This window comes from Brienomyrus brachyistius, unplaced genomic scaffold (genome assembly GCF_023856365.1).
Source record: "Brienomyrus brachyistius isolate T26 unplaced genomic scaffold, BBRACH_0.4 scaffold32, whole genome shotgun sequence".
Lineage (NCBI taxonomy): Eukaryota > Metazoa > Chordata > Actinopteri > Osteoglossiformes > Mormyridae > Brienomyrus > Brienomyrus brachyistius.
The window spans coordinates 3,175,609-3,180,537 of NW_026042307.1; the positions used below are offsets into that span (position 1 = coordinate 3,175,609).

The window sequence follows — 4,929 nt, forward strand, 5'->3', positions numbered from 1 at the left end:
TGCTTCCGGGATAGGCTCCCCGCGACCCAGTAGGATAAGCGGTTTGGAAAATGGATGGATGGATATACAGACAAATTAAGTAGGTTTTTACATATGTAATGACAGCACAAAGTTTTTAAAAGATAGCAAAATTCTTCTTGTGTACATCCATCCATCCATCGAAATGAAAAGCTATTAACCTACAGGTACATTTGTGGTGAATACATATTCTCTTCCACTCTTAAAACAATGTTAAAACACAATAAATGAACAATATATGAATGACATTTCAATGTATAAATGCAGCCACATTATCAAATAAATCCAACACAATATGTACAAAGTCCTCCGGGTACTCTGGTTTTCCCCCACAGTCCAAATACATGCTGAGGCTAATTGGACTTGCTGTTGTCCATGTGAGTGGATGGTGTGTGTGTGCGCTCTGCGATGGGCTGGCAGCCCATCCTGGGTTGTTCCCTGCCTCGTGCCCATTGCTTCCGGGATAGTCTCCAGATCCCCCGTGACCCAGTAGGATAAGCAGTTTGGAAAATGGATGGATGGATGAATTAAGTTAAGAACATAAGAACTATACAAACGAGAGGAGGCCATTCTGCCCATCAAGCTCGCTTGGGGAGAACTAAACTAATAGCTCAGAGTCGTTAAAATCTTATCTAGCTCTGATTTAAAGGAACCCAAGGATTCAGCTTGCACTACGTTATCAGGAAGGCTATTCCATACTCTGACTACGCGCTGTGTAAAGAAGTGCTTCCTTAAATCCAGCTTGAAATGTTCTCCCGCTAATTTCCACCTATGGCCACGAGTTTGTGTATTTAAACTGATGCTGAAGTAACTATTTGGTTGAACAGCATCCAAACCTGTTAGAATCTTATATACCTGGATCATGTCCCCCCTCAGTCTCCTTTGCTTTAGCCCTTTCCTCGTATGACATTCCTCTAAGACCAGGAATCATTTTTGTGGCCCTACGCTGCACCTTTTCTAAGGCCACAATGTCCTTTTTAAGATATGATGACCAAACCTGCACACAATATTCTAGGTGAGGTCTCACCAAGGAATTGTATAATCTTAGCATTACCTCCCTTGACTTAAACTCCACACACCTGGAGATATACCCCAACATCCTATTGGCCTTTTTTATTGCTTCCCCACACTGGCGAGAATGGGACATGGAAGCATCAACATACACACCAAGGTCTTTCTCATGATCAGCTACCTTTATTTCAGTGACACCCATGAAATACCTGTACTTTATATTTCTGCTCCCTAGATGGAGTACCTTACATTTTTCGACGTTAAATTTCATCTGCCAGGTATCGGCCCGGTCACTAATTAAATCAAGATCCCGCTGTAGCTGCTGAGCCGCTAATTCAGTATCTGCTACACCACCCACCTTGGTGTCATCTGCAAATTTCACCAGTTTACTGTATATATTGGTATCCATATCATTTATGTAAATTAGGAACAATAGTGGTCCTAAAATCGAACCCTGCGGTACCCCACTATGAACGGAGGCCCACTGTGAAATTGTGCCTCTTATAACTACTCGCTGTTTCCTATCTGTTAACCAGTTATCAATCCAGGTTGCTACGGTACCTAAAATACCTGTCGCTTTGAGTTTAAGTAGGAGCCTCTTGTGGGGGACAACATCAAAAGCCTTTTGGAAATCTAAGTAGATGACATCATAGGCCTTCTTATAAGAACATAAGAACTATACAAACGAGAGGAGGCCATTCGGCCCATCAAGCTCGCTTGGGGAGAACTAAACTAATAGCTCAGAGTCGTTAAAATCTTATCTAGCTCTGATTTAAAGGAACCCAAGGATTCAGCTTGCACTACATTATCAGGAAGGCTATTCCATACTCTGACTACACGCTGCGTAAAGAAGTGCTTCCTTAAATCCAGCTTGAAATGTTCTCCCGCTAATTTCCACCTATGGCCACGAGTTCGTGTATTTAAACTAATGCTGAAGTAACTATTTGGTTGAACAGCATCCAAACCTGTTAGAATCTTATATACCTGGATCATGTCTCCCCTCAATCTCCTTTGCTTGAGACTGAACAGATTTAGCTCAAGTAACCGTTCCTCGTATGACATTCCTCTAAGACCAGGAATCATTTTTGTGGCCCTACGCTGCACCTTTTCTAAGGCCACAATGTCCTTTTTAAGATATGGTGACCAAACCTGCACACAATATTCTAGGTGAGGTCTCACCAAGGAATTGTATAATCTTAGCATTACCTCCCTTGACTTAAACTCCACACACCTGGAGATATACCCCAACATCCTATTGGCCTTTTTTATTGCTTCCCCACACTGGCGAGAATGGGACATGGAAGCATCAACATACACACCAAGGTCTTTCTCATGATCAGCTACCTTTATTTCAGTGACACCCATGAAATACCTGTACTTTATATTTCTGCTTCCTAGATGGAGTACCTTACATTTATCGACGTTAAATTTCATCTGCCAGGTATCGGCCCATTCACTAATTAAATCAAGATCCCGCTGTAGCTGCTGAGCCGCTAATTCAGTATCTGCTACACCACCCACCTTGGTGTCATCTGCAAATTTCACCAGTTTACTGTATATATTGGTATCCATATCATTTATGTAAATTAGGAACAATAGTGGTCCTAAAATCGAACCCTGCGGTACCCCACTATGAACGCAGGCCCACTGTGAAATTGTGCCTCTTATAACTACTCGCTGTTTCCTATCTGTTAACCAGTTATCAATCCAGGTTGCTACGGTACCTAAAATACCTGTCGCTTTGAGTTTAAGTAGGAGCCTCTTGTGGGGGACAACATCAAAAAAACATCAACATCAAAAGTGGCCATAGTCCTGTCTCCTTCAGACCCCTGCGCATCTGTTTTAGTGTGTCTGGCCTAATACATATAGGAAATTAGGTCCATAACATAGGAGTAGGTTATACAGAGAACTGTAGTCATATTTATTCATACTGTAACAATTCATCTTAATAACGAAGATATAAACTACATCAAGGCTTATAAGCCAAAGAGTATAGGAACTTAATTTCAGAAATATATCTGTTCAAAAATCTGTCAGGAATACAATAAATACGATGCTGTTCATACTTGTAACATTGTTCACAATTGCTAAAACTATAACATCTGAGAGAAAATAGTTCGGTAATACAGCATGGAGAAGCAGTCGTTCGAAGAGCCACTTCCTGTTGCCACCTGTGACACCAGGGAGATCCCATGACAGACAAAGCTCCAGATTTTTCTCCCTATCTAAATCAGTTATTCTGTCATCTTTCTGCAGCTATATAAAAATACAGGAAAAAAATCTTAATTTACAACATAGTTGTTTAAAAAATGCTACCCTTGTGCAACATAGCAGTTGTAAAGTGTCCTGAACATCCAGATCAGGACAGTCTTCTAGTTTTAAAGTCGCTGTTTCTGGCGTAACTCCTGTTAAAACATAGTATACTGCTGGACTTAGTCCTGGCAAACTGTGTGCCACCATCCTGCCAGCCGCTAAGAACAAGTCATTTTCAACTAGAAAAGAGGATGTACTTGCAACAAGGTGACCCTGCTCTCCCTCAAACAGCCTAGTACAGTAACATCCATGTTACCTGTAAGAGAAGTTGTTAGTTTTGTAAATACTTCAACGTGTGAACGCACACACATATACACATTTAAGAATACCTGCAAGTACCTAAATTAACGTGGAATCCATTTCTAAGTTTATGACAGATGGTAGAGAGGACATAGAGGGTCACACCGTCACCACCAGCAGAATCACCTGTTAGATCAGATAAATTATGTGGATTATAATGTACCAAAATATTATATGAATTAGCATAAAAGTGCTAAATGGTTTTTAAACAATACCCCTTAGTTTGCACTAAAGAGGAGATGCCCAGTTGACGTTGCCTTTTTTGTAGAAGAACAGACTGCTTTGTTCCTCAGCACTTTTGTGTATGTCCAAAGTCAAACACAAGGGTTCAGCATGTCTCTCTGCCTTGCACAGTAATTCTTGAGTAAAAAGCAATGCAGCTCTCTTGGGGTCTGATGTGGTCATCAATTCTAAAAAATTCAAAAATATGAATAAACAACATTGCAAGTAAAGGTATTTTAAATGTTGTCATCATAAATACCCCTTTAATGCTAGTATTTTAGATAAACCTTAGCTGGTAATTGGAAATCTGTAGGAAGGGGAGGAGGAGAATTCTTTAAGGACACACCTTGCATGTCTGAAACGCTGTGTAAAGGTGATGGATGCCTGTCAACGTTTCCACTTGTAGAAGGCTGATTTAATCCGTGAAATCAAATCTACTGTTACTTAAAAGGTGTGCAACATTATATACAGCTCACCCCTCATCACAAAAACTGGCATATGTCTCTATTTCATCAGTAGCAAAGTCCTTTATGCAAATTGGGCACTGTTCAAGACTATTTTTCTGTGCAAAAAACACACACAAACAAACACAAATCACACTAGATATCAGAACAGCATACTATCTAAACATTACTATGTTTTGTTAGTAAGGCACTAAATTAGGAGTTGTTGGAGCCTGTCTCCGCCGAGTCCGTTGATGAGGAAAGAGATGCACACGTGAGGTGGAGGGTGGTTGTAAGTCAGCTCTCTTTATTCCTTGCGCAGATCCATCCGGGAGCCACGCTCAGATGCACAAACAGTACATACCCAGGAAGCTCAAACTCTGTTGTCTGTGTCTGGCTTATATAGCCCATCTGGGGCGTCTGCTGGCCTTGGTATTTTCCACTCGCGTGACAAACAACTCTATTTTGTCATCTGCTTTTTGTTAGTACCCACACCCACCATTCTCTTATCTTTTTGCAGCTTTAGCATCCCGTCCCCTGGTTAGGCCCAGTAGGTCACGAGTAAGCATAATGTCACGACAACCCTGCAACACTCACCTTCTGCTTTTTCTGTTACACCACA

The 4,929-nt window shown here is 41.1% G+C and overlaps 1 long non-coding RNA gene across 2 annotated transcripts; it reads right to left on the reverse strand.

Moving 5' to 3' along the window:
- Window positions 1–248: 248 nt before the first annotated feature.
- Window positions 249–4,676, reverse strand: LOC125721207 (uncharacterized). Of its 2 annotated transcripts, none has more exons than XR_007385721.1 (3): window positions 4,211–4,676; window positions 3,858–4,052; window positions 249–3,768 (listed from the first exon to the last, which is right to left on the reverse strand). It is a non-coding gene; the product is annotated as an uncharacterized LOC125721207 (long non-coding RNA). The 2 variants fall into 2 exon arrangements; XR_007385720.1 differs by having other exon boundaries at window positions 249–1,273; window positions 2,437–4,052.
- Window positions 4,677–4,929: the final 253 nt, after the last annotated feature.